This window comes from Cynocephalus volans, chromosome 10, assembly GCF_027409185.1.
Source record: "Cynocephalus volans isolate mCynVol1 chromosome 10, mCynVol1.pri, whole genome shotgun sequence".
In the NCBI taxonomy this organism is placed as follows: Eukaryota; Metazoa; Chordata; class Mammalia; order Dermoptera; family Cynocephalidae; genus Cynocephalus; species Cynocephalus volans.
Window position 1 is genome coordinate 72408024 of NC_084469.1, and position 19094 is coordinate 72427117.

Consider the following 19094-nt stretch of genomic DNA (forward strand, 5'->3'; position numbering starts at 1 on the left):
ACTCCCAACTTAGTGAATCACTCTCTAGAGGAGAACCCAGCACACCTTTATTTTCAAACAAGATTTCTACTTAATTTTCTCCAGGCAGCCTTGGGAAGCTCAGGTGAGCCTTCCCTATACCTGACAAGGTGGGTCCTTTCTGGCTCACCTATCTGAACTGAGACATTGTACTTGAGAGTCACCTTCCTTGGTCTACCATTTTTTGCTTAATGACCTGTAGTGGGTTCACTTTTTGACCTTTGAATCCTAAACTTTCTACAAGATTAACTCCTGGCATTTGCCCTACGCACAGAAGGTAATAAAATCACATTTCAAAATACACTCTTCCACAGATTTCTGCCTCTGGGAACAGGCATTTTCCCATTAACTCTTCCAGGCATGAAAATAGATGGATAAATACAATTCAGCTCCTACCTTTCAAAGCAGCAATGGCTTCCTCTCATTATTTCATGATTCTTGCCCTGTCGTGGCTAGACAACCACAAACGTGTGGTTGCTTGTTGTTCTTGTTCAAATAATTTTGAAAAACACATTCACCAGACTTCCCTCTGCGACAACAGTTTCCCTTTTTTTTTTTTTTTTTTGTTCTCATGAAACTTTTACACTTGGATATCATTGAGGACTTCAAAAAAGTTTTCTTTATGTGGATTATATCTATTGATATGTAAGTATTATAATTTAAAATGAAGAACTTGTTATAGTTTTATTTATTAATTTACTTAAAAATAACAATAAGCATGTTACATGTAAAGTTCATTGTGGTCGCTATAACCAAATACCATAGACTGGGTAGCTTATAAACAATATAAATTTATTTCCGACAGTTCCAGAGGCTGGAAGTTCAACATTAGGGTGCCAGTATGGTCTAGTTCTGGTGAGGGACCCCTTCCTCATGCACAGCTTCTTCTCACTCTAACCTCAGGTGACAGGTGAGGTCTCTCTCTGGCCTCTTTTATAAGGGCCCATTCATGAGGGCTCCACCCCATGACCTAAGTATTTCCCAAACTCCCCACCTCCTAATACCAACATCTTGGCCATGAGGATGTAAACATATATATTTTGAAGAGGCACATTCAGACCATAGCACATGTTAACATAAATACATTATGGGGAAAAAAAAAATGAGAAATGTGGTATTTTACATTTTTTTCAATCTTTTTAATGTCTAACTTAATAAAAGACAGCTGGATCCTCATATCTGCTTCTGCATTCAGTCTGTTGCATTAGTCATTTTGGTTGAAATAAGCAAGAAAATTTGGCCTCACAGAGGACTATAGTTAGAAGGGAAGTGGTGAAAAGGTCTCAGAAAACCCCAAGCCTCCTTAGTCCACTCTTGGAGAACCTCTGCTCCAGAGAAATCAAGAGGTATGTTCTTGTGCTCTTGAGAACACTTTATGTTAGAAACAAACAAAATCTGTTTAACATCCTTTAACCCAGCCATTACTAAATTCATTGGAATAACAAAGGTTATTGACCTGAAGGCATACTACGTTGGGGTTGAATTTCAAAATCTTAATTAAGGTTTATTTGTCTTTGTCACTGAATGGCTTTCCTCCTTTAGACCTAAGTTTGCCCCAGTGCTGAGGATCTTAACTTTTCTAAAAGCTGTTTAGTGTTTGTCCCTTTCCCCATCTCTATCTTCTTGTGTGTAAAAGAGAAGTCTAAGGGGAATTCATGCTGATCTGTTGGTGCTGCTGGTGGATCTCTCTAACCATCTTTGTACTGGGGTGGTTCTCTGTGTTTAGTGCAATCTTGCTCTCTAAATTCTCTTACTCGGGAAACAGCTCAGCTAAAAATGTAAGCATAAGGCAGTTGTAATGGAAATAAATGACTTTTATAACACGTATATTTTGCATTTGATAAATACAAATAACTCCCAATTTTATCCTTTTCACAACCTTTGGCACTTGAACACTCTTTCTACAACATATTTAATCCAGAAGTAGTTAGTATAAATTTTGCAAATTTAAAAAAAAAGAAAAAAGCAGCATATCTAATGAGTTAGGTCTAATTATCCAAACCATTATCTGCCAATCTACCAACATCCTTTGCAGCACAGTTGAGAAAACCTGGCTCTAGACTACACCTGCTCAAACAATCTCTGAAGCAGTGTTGACAGACTCCTGTGGGCCACTGGGTACTCCTGAAGTCATTATATTAGTTGGACCTAAACTATCCCTCTGGATTCCATATTTCTACTTTTTAAAAAACCACGTAGCAATCTATTTTATAGATCCATTGGGTAAAAATTACACTAATACGGAAAAGCCTACAGAATGCAAAACAGGAGGTTTCTCACTTTGATAAATTACTAAATTAAGTGAAGTAGTTTGGTAAATCTTTCCAACATGGCCACTCTTCATTTTGTTCCATTCCTCATCATGTGTTTAAAAAATAAATAAATAAATAAGCAAACAAAAATGAACAAAATTAGAAAAGATGCTGAATTCTCAGAAGAATTATATGAGCAAAGAAAAATGTTATATATCTCCTAATGTGAAAACTCTTCTTAGTTACTCACATATGAACAACATACAAAAAAAAAATTTTTTTTAAACCTATGGGGGACAGGAAAGACAACTGTGATTAATTAGACTAGTATATTGATCATCTACTTCATACAGGCATGTTGGGGGATTCAGGGCAGAATAAGCTACAGTCTATGACCACATGGAGTTTATGCTCCAGTGAGAATTCACAACTATCCACAACTAAAACTGCCAAACTGAATTACTACTATTTTGGCAAATACTGTATTAAAGTATCCTGAGCAAACAAAGAGGAAATAATAAGTAATTCCAACAGGTCTAGATTAGGATTTACAGAAAAAGTAACATTTGATCTGCTTTTCATAGAAGATACTGAAGTTTCACCAGTGAAATTTCTAAGTTGAAAAAAATAATGAGATCAAAGTTATGAATATAAGAAAATGCAGAGTACACTTAAGTATATTTGGGGAAATTTCTGCTTCAAAGATTCGTTGATTATACTCAATGTATTATAAAGGGTATTTCCCTCATGAACTGTATTCATTCAGAATTAGATTAAGGACTTTGTAGGCCAGAAGTCATTCGAACTCAATACGGATGAGCAGTTGTCAAAACTTAATAACTTGCACTGATTATTTATGATCCCACTGAAGTTTCTTTAATTAAGCTTGCTTTCAAATCCCTTTCTAATGCCTTATCAACTTGATTCTTATCTGCGTAAGTCCTGGCTGCTGCAGACCAGGGGTTCTGTTATGAGACTCAAGATGATACAAAAAGAATTTTAGACTTAAATGAAAAACTGGTTAGCTAGCTACCCACTAAGCATAGGTTAGGGCAAGAGTTGGTCTCTCTGATTGAAGTCTTCTCCCCTGCGATTCTGATACACAGTGCTCCACTCCTGAAATTGCATCAGTTGTCCTAAAACTGTTAGACCGTCCTTTGCCACTGTCCAATGCATGGACTTACAACAAACCATTTTAGCCTCCTGGCTGCTATCAAGCCATCACTTTTACATCTCTTTTCAGATGTCTTAGACTATGCTCCTAAACAGGTCCAATGATGCCATCTGTTGTGAGTTTACTGGGATACAGAAAGCTTTTTCTGTAAAGAGCCAGATAATGCATATTTAGGCTTCCCGGGCCTTATGATCTCCGTTGCAACTGCTCAACTCTACCATTGTAGCACAGAGGCAGCCATAGACCATAGAGAAAATGAATGTGTGTGGCCAGGGTTGGCCTGGGGGCCATAGTTTACTGACCCCTGAACGAAGCTGAATCCTGCACTGAACTATCAGGTTTGTGGAGTGAAACCCTTAATAAGAGCTCAGTAAAAAGATTAAGAGGGAAAAGGGAAAGAATGCTAAAGGTACAAAGAGAAAGTACAGCACAGAGGTCTCAGCTTCAAAGCAACTGATACCCAAGAAAGATAAAAGGGGAAGAGTAAACAAACAAAAGAGAAAAAGTCTTTGTGCCTCATCAGTTCCATTGTTATACCTTAAAACAGAGTTTGCTAAACATCCTCCACCATCAAATTTACCTGGGAGTCTCCTTACACAAGCAGATCCTCAGGCTCTAACATTTGCATCTTAGATTAAGGTCTCCAAGGTGAAAAACTGGGGATAATCCTGTTTAATAAGATTCATAAGTGATTTTTTTTTATTGTCTATATACATTTTTTTAAATGTTAACTTCTCAATATACATTGTAATTGATTTTCGTATACCTTCACCTGTTCATCTTTCCCCCTTCCTTCTCCCCTCCCCCCTCACTACATCATATCTGTATATGATGTATATATGTCTTAACAAGTTCAAAAAATTGTTGTGATTGTTGTGTCTTCTTCCCTCCAACCCGTTGTTTTTATATTTATTTATTTATTTATTTATTTATTTATTTATTTATTTATAGCTCCCACAAATAACTGAGAACATGTGGTATTTCTCTTTCTGTGCCTGACTTGTTTATTTTTTTTTTATTTTTTATTTTTTTTGTAATTTTATTGTATTTTCTCAATATATGATGTGGTCGATTATTGTGGCCCATTACCAAAACCTCCCTCCAGCCTCCCTCTTCCTCCTCCCTCCCAACAACCTCATGTCTGTTCGCTTGTCCTATTAACTTCAAGAAATTGTAATTGTTGTGTCTTCTTCCCTCCGCCCCTCAGTTTGTGTATTTATTTATTTATTTTTAGCTCCCACAAATAAGTGAGAACATGTGATATTTCTCTTTCTGTGTCTGACTTGTTTCACTTAATATAATTCTCTCTAGGTCCATCCATGTTGTTGCAAATGGCAGTATTTCATTCTTTTTTATAGTGGAGTAGTATTCCATTATGTAGATGTACCACATTTTCTGTATCCAGTCATCTGATGATGGACACTTGGGCTGGTTCCAACTCTTGGCTATTGTAAAGAGTGCTGCGATGAACATTGGGGAACAGGTATACCTTCGACTTGATGATTTCCATTCCTCTGGGTATATTCCCAACAGTGGGATAGCTGGGTCGTATGGTAGATCTATCTGCAATTGTTTGAGGAACCTCCACACCATTTTCCATAGAGGCTGCACCATTTTGCAGTCCCACCAGCAATGTATGAGAGTTCCTTTTTCTCCGTAACCTCGCCAGCATTTATCATTCACAGTCTTTTGGATATTAGCCATCCTAACTGGGGAGAGATGGTATCTCAGTGTGGTTTTGATTTGCATTTCCCAAATGCTGAGTGATGTTGAGCATTTTTTCATGTGTCTGTTGGTCATTTGTATATCTTCCTTAGAGAAATGCCTATTTAGCTCTTTTGCCCATTTTATAATCGGGTTTTTTTTGTTGTTGTAAAGTTGTTTCAGGTTCTTGTATATTCTGGGTATTAATCCTTTTTCAGATGTATATTTTGCAAATATTTTCTCCCACTCTGTTGGTTGTCTTTTTATTCTGTTGACTGTTTCTTTTGCTGTGCAGAAGCTTTTTAATTTGATATAATCCCATGTGTTTATTTTTCCTTTGGTTGCCTGTGCTTTTGAGGTCATATTCACAAATTCTGTACCCACTCCTACTTCCTAGAGTGTTTCCCCTATGTTTTCTTTAGGGAGTTTGTTTCAGGATGTACATTTAGTTCTTTAATCCATTTTGAGTTGATTTTGGTATATGATGAGAGGTATGGGTCTAGTTTCATCCTCGACACATGAATATCCAGTTTTCCCAGCACTGTTTGCTGAAAAGGCAGTCTCTTCCCTAGTGTGTAGACTTGGTTCCTTTGTCAAAGAAGAGATGGCTGTAAGTGTATGGGTTGATTTCTGCATTCTCTATTTTATTCCATTAATCTATGTGGCTGTTTTTATGCTAATTCCATGCTGTGTGGGTTATTATAGCTTTGTAGAATAATTTAAAGTCAGGTAGTGTTATGCTTCCAGCTTTATTTTATTTATTTATTTATTTGGCTCAGGATGGCTTTGACTTTGTGGTCTTGTGTTATTCCATATAAATGTCTAGATAGTTATTTCCATCGCTGAGAAAAACGTCATTGGAATTTTGATGGGAAGTGCGTTTAATCTATATATCACTTTGGGTAATATGGACATTTTCATAATGTTAATTCTTCCAATCCAAGAGCAAAGTTTGGGATATCTTTCCATCTTCTTGTGTCCTCTTTTATTTCTCTCAACAGTGGTTTGTAGTTCTCTTCAGAGAGATTTGTCACATCCTTGGTTAACTTTATTCCTAAGTATTTTATTTTTTTGATGGCTTTGTAAATGAGCTAGCTTTCTTGATTTCTTTTTCTGCATGTTCACTGTTACAGTATACAAACTGCTACCAATTTTTGTGTGTTGATTTTGTATCCTTCAACTTTGCTGAAATCACTTATCAACTCTAAGAGTTTTTTTGTAGAGGCTTTAGATTGTTCAATATATAGGATAATATCACCCATGAACAGGGACAGTTTGATTTCATCTTTTCCAATCTAGATGCCCTTTATTTCCATCTGTTCTCTGATTGCTCTGGCTAATACTTCCAACACTATGTTGAATAGTAGTGGTGAGAGTGGGCATCCTTGTCTAGTTCCGGTTCTTAAGGGAAAAGCTTTCAACTTTTCCTCATTCAGGATGATACTGGCAGTGAGCTTATCATATATGGCTCTAATTGTGTGGAGATACTTTCCATCTATACCTAACTTGTAGAGAGTCTTTATCATGAAAGAATGTTGAATTTTGTCAAATGCTTTTTCAGCATCTATAGAGATGATCATATGGTTTTTGTCTTTGCTTTTATTGATGTGGGGTATCACATTTATTGATTTGCATATGTTGAACCAACCTTGCATCCATGGGATGAATCCCACTTGATCATGGTGTATAATTCTGTGTATGTTTTGCTGTATTCTGTTAGCCAGTATTTTATTGAGGATTTTTGCATCTATATTCATCAAGGATATTGGGCTGTAGTTTTCCTTTTTAGTTGTATCATTGTCTGGTGTTGGTATCAGGGTGATGTTTACCTCATAGAATGAGTTTGGGAGAATGGCCTCTGTTTCAATCTTTTGGAATAGTTTGTAGAGAATTGTTATCAATTCCTCTTTGAAGGTTTGGTAGAACTCTGCAGTGGACCCATCCGGTCCTGAGCTTTTCTTTGTTGGGAACTTTCTGATAACCACTTCAATCTCTTTTATAGTTATTGGTCTGTTCAGATTTTCTAAATCTTCTTGGCTCAGTTTTGGTAGTTTATATGTGTCCAGAAATTTATCCATTTTCTCCAGATTTTCAAATTTGTTGGCATATAATTGTTTATACTAGTCTCTAATGATTCCTTGTATTTCTGAAGTATCAGTTGTAATACCTTTTTCATTTCTAATTTTTATTATTTGGATATTCTCTCTTTTTTTCATAGTTAGCCTTGCTGAAGATTTGTTAATTTTATTTATCTTTTCAAGTAACCTACTTTTTGTTTCATTGTTCTTTTGTATCATTTGTTGGGTTACTACTTCATTTAGTTCTGCTCTGATCTTATTTATTTCCTTCTATCTACTAACTGTGGGTTCAGAGTGTTCTTGTTTTTCTATCTTTAAGGTGAAGTGTTAGGTCGTTTTTTGCCATCTTTCCATTCTTCTGAAGCAAGCATTTAATGCAATAAACTTCCCCCTTAGTACTGCTTTTGCAGTATCCCACAGGTTTTGGTATGATGTGTCATTATTTTCATCATTTTGAAGAAATTTTTTGATTTCCTTTTTAATTTCTTCTTGGACCCATGTGTCATTAAGTAGAATGTTGTTTAATTTCCATGTGTTTATATAGTATCCAGAGTTTCATCTGTTATTGATTTCTAATTTTAATCCATTGTGATCTGAAAAGATATATGGAATAATTCCAATTTCGTTGAATTTGTTCAGACTTGCTTTGTGACCTAACATGTGGTCTATCTGGGAGAATGCTCCATGTGCTGATGAGAAGAATGAATATTCTGAGGTTGTTGAATGGAATGTTCTGTAGATATCTGCCAAGTTCAATTGGTCTAGAGTGATGTTTAGATCTTGTATTTCTCTATTGATTTTTCCCTAAACGATCGGTCCAATGTTGAGAGTAGGGTGTTCAGGTCCCCTGCTATTATGGTGTTAGTGTTTATCTCATTATTTGGGTCTAATAGTGTTTGCTTTATAAAATTGGCTGCTCTGATGTTGGGTGCATATATGTTTATGATTGTTATGTCTTCTCTATTATATATTGATATAGTGGCCTTCTTTATCTCTTTTTACTGCTTTTGCTTTAAAGTTTATTTTATCTGATATACAAATAACTACTCCAGCTCATTTTTCATTTCTATTTATGTGGTATATTTTTGTCCATCCTTTCACTCTTAGTCTATGTGTGTCTTTACAAGTGAGGTAAGTCTCTTGAAGGCAACATTTTGTTGGATCCATCTTTTTAATCCAGTCAGTCAGTCTGCATCTTTTGAGTGGGGAATTTAATCCTTTTACCATTAACAGTTATTATTGAAAGGTGTTGATTTACTCCTAGCATTTTATTGGTTTTTGTTTAGATGTCTTAAGTATCTTTTGTTCCTTTCTGATTTTCTGTTTGTCTTCTGTGTTTGTTGGTTTCCTGGGGTGTTAGATAAACTATTTTTTCTCTTTATTGTTAGCATTTTTGTTTTGCTGGTAGGTTTTGTTCTTTCTTGAGTATTCATGGCAGTTATGGTTGTTTTTGGGTATCAAACCCAGTGCTCCCTTGAGAATTTCTTGTAAGGCTGGTTGTGTGGTATTAAACTCCTGCAGTTTTTGTCTGTCTGAGAAATACACTGCTTGTCTTTCATTTCGGAAGGATAGCCTTGCTGTGTAAAGTATTCTTGGCTGGCAATTTTTGTCCTTTAGTGTTTTGACTATATCATCCCATTCTTTTCTGGCTTTTAGGGTTTCTGATGAAAAATCTGATGTTATTCTGATTGGGGCTCCCTTATAGATGACTTGCCACTTCTCTCTTGCAGCTTTTAAGATTCTCTCTTTGTCTTTGAGTTTTGCCAGTTTGACTATAACATGTCTTGGAGAGGACCTTTTTGGGTTGAATATGTTTGGGGATCTTTGGGCCTCCTGAATCTGAAGTCTGTGACTTTCCCTATACCTGGGAAGTTTTATGCTATTACTTCATTGAATATGATTTCAATGCCATTTACTTTTCCTTTCCTTCTGAAATACCCATGATTCAGATATTTGAGCACTTAAGGTTGTCTGTTATCTCTCTTAGATTTTCTTTAATTTTTTAAGTTCTTTTTTTCTTTTTTCTGGTCTGCCTGTGTTAATTCAAACAGCCTGTCTTCAAGGTCAGAAATTCTCTTTTCTGCTTGTGTTAGCCTGCTGTTTAAACTCTCTGTGGTGTTTTCTATTTTGTTGAATAAATCATTCAGCTCCACAAGCTCCACTACATTCTTTTTCAGGGCATTGATTTCTTCTTTCAGATCCTGTATATTTTTTTCTCATTTCATTGTGTTGTCTAACTGAGTTTTCTTGTATCTCATTTAGAATTGTTGAACTGAATTTTCTCCTTAGAATTGGTGCTCAAAGTTCCTTGTCAGTCATTTCAAGGGCTTCCTCTTTTATAGGACCTAGAGCTTGAGAGTTATTGTTTTCCTTTGGTGGTGTCATACTTTATTTTTCATATTTCTGGCATCTTTTCCTTGGTGTTTAGTCATTGTGGCAGGGGGTATCACAGTCCACTTTGTCCACCCTGATGTCTGGCCTGGATCCTGAAGAAACTGCCAATTCTGGGCAGCAGAGACTGGCCTGGGCTGTGGGTCCCATGGCATCTACCTGTCCTGCGGCAGCTGACTTGGGGTGTGTGGGCCTGGTGGCTCCCAGGCCTCCCTTGGAGAGTGGTCCTGCAGGGACTGGCCTGGGCTGGGGGTCCTGCAGCACCTGCCTGCTCCAGTGTGGCTGACTTGGGGCACGTGGGCCCAGCAGCTCTCAGGCCTCTCTGGGTGGTGGGGACTGGCCTGGGCTGGGGGTCTTGTGTTTCACAGCTCCTGCCTGTTCCAGCATGGCTCTTGGGCCTCTTTTTGTTACTTTTTAATAGTTGAAAATTTGTTGATTTGTGGGAGAGAGCAACACTAGGAACTGTCTACTCCGCCATATTGACCAGAAGCTGTAAGTGATTTTCATATATACTCAAGCTTAAGAAGTATTGTTGTATATCCTCAAGAACTTACTCTGCATTATTTAATTCCCTAATAGTTAACCCTTTTTTTTAGCACTGTGTGAAGTCTCAGGGAAGAGGGAAATGTGTTCCTCACTCCCTTTGAATACTTTAGTCTGACTGTTAACATCCTAAATTTACTCTCACCCCCTAGGCACTATCCTTTGACTTCGTCCTCATAATTAAGTACCACCCATATTAGCAGATACTGCTGATCCTGATTTCCAGGCTTGACCAGGATCAGAAGAACCCCAAATCCTTCCACATAAAAGATTTCTTCCTGTTAAGTGAGGCCTGCACATTAAGGAAACAACTTGTAATTATGGAGAGATTATTGATAACACTGTTTTTCTACGTACATCTGCTTAAAGCAATATAAGACACATAGTTCAGATTCTGGAAAAACTCCACTGGCTGAAAAAAATGAAGAAAAAATAAAGAAAACATATGAACAAACATGAATTGCAAAACAAAGCAAAATAAAATCCTTAAAAAAGAACACTTTTTGTTCCTCTATGCTTGAGGCAATAACCCATGTACAGCAAGTGGAGAGACAGGACAGTATTCTGTTTTACTCTACCTTTAAGTTAGAGACAAACTTGCAATTTTGTAAGACACCTTGATTTGTGTGTGTGTTTTTCTTAATGGATTCAATCACCATGTAACTTGATACTGAAAATATCAATTCAGAGTGTTAGAATTTTATAGAAAGGTGACATTATTAAGTAAATGGAATGTCAAATAATATTTTTATAAAGAATTGGCAAAGAACTCATAAATAGTGGTAAATCTTCTCATAATCTGGTACCTTACTACCAAAGTGAGTTTATACATTCTTTGAAGCCAATTTATTCCTAAAGACAAAGTTTGATACAAATTGGGCTCAGATTTAACTTCTTTTTGTCCTAGGGATGGATTTTAGAAGTGACTTTTGTTTTCTTTGATTTCACAAAAGCTTTGAATGATCTCCTTTTATGGATACAGAAATGACAGTCTTTTGTTATTTTCTTGTTAATCCCCTAAGACTTCTAAATTCCATTAAGTCATTTTTATCTCACTTGCCTTTTTTTCTTGTCCATTTTTCACTGCTGGACATTGGAATTTATGCAAATCTCATCAAAAGTAGACCATCCTGTTTAAGAATAATACCTATTTTTTTCTTCTTCTGTTTAATCCTGAATTTCTTGATCCAGTCACTTTTGGTCCAGAAGCTCAAGTTCATCTTGAAGAAAAGTTATTTATTTCTCAGGGGATATGATTATATCGTTTTTTTGTCTCTCCTCAAATGACTTATTGAAATAGATTTCTGGGGACTAATTTATATTAATTCCAAAGTATGACTCTGAGGGCATGAATATTAATTGAAAGACTATTTTTATCACCTTATGCTCTCCTTAAAAAATAAACGACATTTTTTCTACATTTAATTCAACTTTTACTTTTGACTAGGGTATTAAATGTCAGAAATTATACTTCTGTGTGTATGTCTGTTTAATAATTCTCCAACAAATGCAATTAGTCTTAAGACAATCAGGTTATGATGTGTTCCTCTGAATTCCACAAAATACAACACTCATTTCTGATGAGGTAGGAAGTCCCTGAAAGTACTTTAGCCTTATGCAACCAGTAGTCCACAAATACACCTACCCATAAAAAGCAGACATTTTCGAAGCCAATATAAGCAAACATTTCAATAATTTAGATTCAATGTTCACAGCACCAACACATGTAAGAACTATGATTGATATATAAAACTTTAGCTTCAAAAAAAGTAATAATAACAGTTACACTAACATTTGTTGAGTGACTGCTAAGTGCCAAGTGTGGTGCCTGTGTTATTTAATTTAATCATCACAATAACCCTAAGCAGATATTCTAATTATCCCCATTTTATGTAAACTGTCCAAAGTCACACATCTCATAAGTAGTAGAGCCAGAATTTTAATCCAATCATTTTACCTCATAACCTCTGCTTTTAGCCCCAAATTATGCCTGAATGTCTCAAGAATTTTTTTTTTTAAGTAAGACAATCTTCTTCACCACTACTTTCATCTCCACATAGCTGAACATGTCAGTCTGTAGGAAAAGATTCTGATGATGGCTCCTGTACCAGATGAAGGTTTGTCAGATTCAGACTTAGTTAGGTAAAGAGTTCATCATCTCACAGGAGATCTGTTTTTGGACAGGTCCAAGAACTATAAGATCGGTTTTATCTGTATACTACAAAACTGCTGCTAGCTCATCTTCTCTGGATGCCCAATTCAAAAAAAGAAATCAATTAACAAATACATATTCATGAAATGATTAAAAAATCAACTCATGAAGTGAACACCACTAAAATGAAGAAATTTAAAATTTATCTACCCAAATCAAGGTAATTTGAGAAGAAATTTCTGGATAAAGTATAATCACTTCTACTAAAAAGCAAAACAAAAAAAACAAGCAACCCCCCCCCCGCCCAAAACTACGTTCTATCATTTCACAGACTGAGAGCCCTTTTTTCTGCCCTTTTTATTCACACATTCACCCACACCCATGAACTCACACTGCAACATGTCAACAGGTGCTTCATCTTAGAGGAAGTTCTACTTTATTTAGGGAAGTGGGACACACCACGGGCCACCGTAGGGCATGTTTCCAGTACACCCACATATACTTCTGGTGTGAGGAGCTCTACCATCTGCTTCTACAAAGAAGACCACTATTAACCTCTGCCAGATCAAGATGCCGATCATATCAGTCAAATTCGAGGATACAAAGCATTGAGAATTCTATTTCCTGTTTTCACACTGTAAATAAATATGTTAATTTTTTAAGCTTTATTGACATATACTTTGTCTACAAAAAATGCACACATTTAATGTATACATCTTTATGAGTTTGGACACATGCATATATCCATTGTACAACCATCATAACCAAGATACTAAATGTATCCATCACCTCCAAATCTTTCCTTGTGTTCTAGTGTGTGTATTTTCATTCTGGGTAAGAACACCTAACATGAGATCTATCCTCCTAACATACTTTAAATGCACAATACCCTATTGTTAACTATACATACTGTGTTGTACAACAAATCTTTAGAACTTTTCATCTTGCATCACAGAAACTTTCTACCCATCAAAAAACAATTCCTCATTTTCCCCTCCTCCCAGCCACTGGCAACCATCATTCAATTCTCTGCTTCTATGAGTTTGACCATTCTAGATACCTCATATACGTGAATTATGTAGTACTTGTCCTGTGACAGACTTATTTTGCTTAGCATGTCTCCTAGGTTCATCCATATTTTCATAAATGGTAGGATTTTCTTTTTAAGTCTGAATAATATTCATATTCATATATATTATACACACATATACAACTATGCATATATATTTTTTAAAATATATTTTCTGTATTCATTCATCTGTTAAAGAAAATTTGCATTGTTTCCATATCTTGGTTATTGTGAATAATGCTGCCATGAACATGGGAGTGCAGGTATGTCTTCAAGATATGTCAATTCTTTAAAGTCTTTCTGATATTTAAATATATGATTTATTCTGATACATGTAAGAATTACAACAAAAGGCCAAGTTTTTAAGAATGCACAAAAACCACAAATAGGCTGGGTACCATTGTACCCCTGAAGAGATTCAGAAACTTGGGTTCAGTATTATCATATCAATTTGTTTTATGTTTATTTGTTAGGTTTTATCAAAATTACTTGATAGGTGGAAACCTAAATCTTGGGGATGAGTTGGTAGCATTTAAAAGAAAAAAAAAAAATAGCCACAAATTCCACTTATACTCTAGTACTCAGAATTCCTGTGGGAATACATTCTGCAGATCCAAGTCAAGCAAACTCACATTGAGGTCAAGGAGTATTTCAGGTGAGTTACAGAAGAAAGAATTTTGCCATCTGTTTTGATGTATTATTCATTTAAAATATTCAAAGAATTGCAGATGTGAACAGAGGACATTAGATTGAATGCAAGGCCTCCTATGCATATTCAAACAGCTTCATGAATCAAACCACAGTGACTAAATGAGAAGGCACAGAGAATGGACTGCAGGAAACAAGAGGATGCAAGCACAATCTTCCACGTGAAATATAAATATCATTAAACCATTGCAAGACGTTCAAGGTCACGTAAAGAAATTCAACACCATGTGCACTATAAACTTCTAATTTTTTTTCATATATAGGTTAAGCTATGACCTAAAGTGTACCTTTTGTCAGTTCTTGAATTTATAATGTGCCAAATGGTGCCCTAAATTTTTCATAGTTTTAAGGCCTATCGAGAGATATTACATTTGGAAAATATATTTTCTGTCATATATTATTCTTGGTTCAATTATACCAGACACCAAGTTAGTAGAAGAATGAAAACTTCAGTCCAAATGTGGACTGGTGGGTGTGTGTGTGTGTGTCTACCTATGTATCCACACGTTCTGTATTTTTATATAAATATATACAATTAATGAATACACATCACAAATTCAATATGTTATTACTACAGAATAATTTTTTAAAGATTCTTTTTTATAAATCAGCTGGTTCTATATAAAATATTCCAATTGGGTTGTATATTAATTAGTCATCTATGAGGGAAGACAATCTGCTATATATAAAGCTAAAATAAATATTAAATCTTTTTTAAAAACCAGCATGTTTAAGTAATGAAATAGATATCTTAGTTTGTTCTCATACTTAACTATCTTGCTGTCTGGTTTTCTCATGAAATTTTCCAAGTCTAAAGTTTGTGGTTATTTCACAAAAGGGCAGCAACACTTGTGGAATCATCCCAGGTCCAAGTAGAATTCTTTGCTCCCTTTTCTCACTTTCCTCACCAAACATCAACTTCCTTTTTTCAACTAAAGTGTTTTTACCATATTTTATTTACTTTAACTCCTTGCTCACCCACAGACCATATGACTAACAATTTCATAGCTATTTACCTACAAAGAAGTAAAGAAAGAAACAAAGCTTTGAACAATGAAAATGGTTGTCTTAAAGTCCTTGCAGATGGTCTTTGGAGCATCCATGCAGAATTCTTCAAGCAAACAGTGTACAGATGGCTGGAGGTAATGGCATCTAAGAGCATCAGGAGACTAAAAATACCCAGCAAGCTGGGGTCATTTAGGATAGGGGCAAATCCATCCTACCTACCAATATACTCCAAAGGAGTTCTGAATTATGGAATTAGAATTGAAAACAGTGTTGCCCTTAGTCCATAGGCAACTGAAACAATTTAGTCAGTAACTGTGCCTTTTTTATGCTCCCCTGTAATCCCAGCCTCTAGACGAGCAAATATTTACTTAGATTCTCTACGTTTAGGTATATTTTGCTTTAGAAGGCAGGGAATTGTCCATCTGTGTACATATATATGTATTTATATGTGTATGTATATACTGTACACACACACATATATATATCTACACATGTACACACACCTCCAATGTGTGTTCACATGTATGTATGTTTGTGGGCGTGTTAGTCTGTAATGTTAAATATTACATTGTGTAAATAAAATGTAAGGGGAAATGAACACCTGTTTCCTGAAGAAAAGGCTCTGTTCTTTTCTTTCTGGCATTTTGTTAGTCCGTGGTCCTAATCAAAGAATCAGCATCAAAACGTTATGCAAACACTTCGCATTACTATTACTTAGTTTATTTCCTGAATTTTTATCTCCCTGATAACCAGTGATCTCTAACCTGTTCCCTGCTTGCTTCTAGTTAGCAGTGTTCTTCGTGATGACTACCCTTTCACCTTTTTCACTTGCAGCTACTTTAGAATGTACTAATTTATCTGTTTTAGATATAAATTTCATGATATTGTTAATAGCTGCGATTACAGATCTCATAGTACTGTCAGATCCAGTGGCATGATTTGGTCTGAATTACCTGGATTTCTGTGTCTCCTGCATTTCTTTACAAGTGGCCCATGCATGAGCTGTACTGGATCATATTCTCTGCTAGGGATATTGTGCATAAAAATTGAAATAAACTTGTTTCTTTCTTCCCAGAAAGATATATCTTGAAAGTGGCATGGCTTCTACAAAGGACCAATGTGCTCAGAGGATGATACCTTCCATTAAAACGGAAATAAATAAAAGACTTCATATCACTGTCTTCCTTCATTCCTCATCTGTGTTTTAAAGAAATCATGTGTTCTTACACAGAATTTGAAGCTATCATTTCCTTCCTAATGTTTGAATTTCCTCTGCTAATTCTGCAGCCTAGGGTCAAATGGACATCTGCTTGACTACCTTCAGGAGTAGGGTAGCATTCTTCTTCTCTCGGGATGTGAAAAGTTAAAATATTTCTAAAGATGAAGCTATTAAATTGTGATTCTTTAATCAACCAAGAATGTGCCTTACTTTTTTGACTCAAGTTTTCCATTCTAGTTCCACACAAAATAAGTCCTCCATACCTGCTTAAATCTTACTTGATTTGGTTAAGTATGACCTTCAGTGAGAAATATTCACTGAACTGTCCCCAAAGTCCTGGGCAGGGTATGTAGACCTCCTCAGCAATACCTAACTGATGATATCAGAGCACAGTTTTGCACTTATATCATAATTCAGTGGAGAAGCCATCTGCAATTTAATAATCTGCTTATCTATTAGAATTTAGAGAAACTTATGTGAAAGGTCTGATACCAGGAACTCAGGTTATATTCATAATTCATTTGTCAGACATTTTCTTTAGTGAGTTCTTAAATTAGCATTATAAAAAATGAAACAAAAAGATGCATTATCAAGGTGGGCTCTATCAAGCGCCCTTGTGAATTCATTAAGATTCTGTGTTCTCTGTTCTCAGCGCTGCCTGCCTCTGCATGCAAGTTTGGTTGTGCCAAACAGTCAAGGAAGACAGTCACTGGCAACTCCAGACTCCTAGTGTGCAGCCCAGCAAGCGCAGTCTCTCTCCTATTGTCCAAAAATTGCGTTGCTGGGAAGGAACCTAATTAGCCCAGGCACAGACACGGAACTGTTGGATAGGCCCAACACAACTGCATGGGACGAGGAGGGCAAGTTTTCAAAAGGAACAAAATCTGTGCAACAAGCCGGCACAAAATTTTAGATTAAATGAATGAACAAGAAATGTCACGGCAGATAGTCCCAAAATCTGGCTTTGATGAACTAGTGGGAAAAGTGAAACCTCTACTTTCTTTTCAGAATGGTTAACAATGAAGGGCATCTTGACATTCACAGAGACCACACTGTACTTCAGTTCACATCTGACGTTATACAAATCCCACTTCCTTCACCTGAGAGATTTTCCATTCAGGAAAGTCGAGGAGTGGATAAAGAGGTAGGATTCAACAGTGAAAGTTAGCAAGATTCTGGCCTGCCAAAAATCAGCAACAGGCAAGTGTGAAATCAAGAACCTGGACAGTTGTACAGGGACACGGTCTAGAGAGGTAAAAAAACACGATCCCATGTATGGTATTAGGGCATTACGTGAGTAATCTAACCCTGCTATTGGGTCAAAGTCTGTCTCTGCAGAAGAATTTGTAAATGTTCCATAGTCTACCACAGTAAATGTTCTATATTCTACCACAATAAGCCTATCTTCCCCCATACTAAACACTTGACTCTTTTAATCCATAAAAGGTAATTTGGGTTCATGTATCACACTTTACTAATACATATATTCAAAGACTTAAGCCAAGGAGATAAGTGCCTCAGATAACTGACCTTATCTTAACAATCACCAGTATTAACTAAGTAATTGGCCCACAGTAAGTTATTCAATAATTGTTAAATCAAAAGACTGAAATCCTGGACTAGATGATTTCAAAACTCCTGACCATTTCTTGATATTCATGTTTCTACTTGTGCAATTGAGCAAAGGAATCCATGAAATTTGTAACAGATCCTTTATACTTTTGTCATTTATGTTTTGTTTTAGAAAAAAAAGAAGAAAAGCACATTTTCAGAACTGCAAATTGGTGAAAGTATATTCTGATGCCTTTGTGTGGCCATGTTTAACATCTCTCTCAAAAAATTTCCACATTGTGACATTTCCTCTTCAAAGCAATCTTATCCTTGTAGTAGATATTATTGCCATTTTTTCAGAGATAGAAAGGGCCCTAGGAAAATTTCTGTACTATTCTGTGTTTCAGTGACTTCACTGCAACATATTTCATTCTCCTGTTCTGATTTCTGATGAGAACAATGTTCAAATGCCTTTTCTGCATAAAATACAGGAAAAAAGATACTGTTGACAGGAAAAAAACTTTATGTCTAAAACCTGTACCAAACGTGAACAACAAAAAAGAGTGCCTAATTATGTAAAGTTTACTGCTTAATTTAAAAGTCTTTCTATTGTACAGGATCCTTTTAATTACTGCTGTGAACTGCTGTCTCCTGTGATCTTTCATGTATACTGCCATCTGTTTTTAAAACATCTTATGATCTTGAAATAACATTGCATGCAATCTACAGTCTTTTATTCTGTCTGTTGGGACAATGTGAACGACCCCACACAGTGTGACTGCAAATCTCATTGCTTTCTATGAAAGAAAGAAAAAAAAGTCAACTACAAAAACCCAGCATGGTTTCAAACATCATCTGGATCACAGCCTCTGGATTAATAAATTGTAGGAAACAGGCCTGTCACTAATTAGCTGCATGACATTAGGTAAATTACTGTATCTTGCCAATTTTCAGTTTTCTCACTTGCATAAAGAAGGGATAGACCAGATGAAAACTAAAGTATGTTCTAGATCTAAGATATATATGAACCATGGACTCAGAGTTTGAATTGTACACAATCCAATACTGTGAAGTATTGTCTGTTCATCCCCAGAAGTTCTTGCTCTGTCTACACATACACACATTATTAAATCAAGGTTTCGACATAATCACAAACTGAAATCTCTGCTTAAAGATAGTTAATTCCAGGCTTGATTTTACAACATCCAGACTTTCTTTGGTTAATGA

The 19094-nt window shown here is 35.9% G+C and overlaps 1 pseudogene; it reads right to left on the reverse strand.

Moving 5' to 3' along the window:
- Window positions 1-19094, reverse strand: part of LOC134387439 (double homeobox protein A-like) — a 63341-nt pseudogene that overhangs the window by 36037 nt on the left and 8210 nt on the right.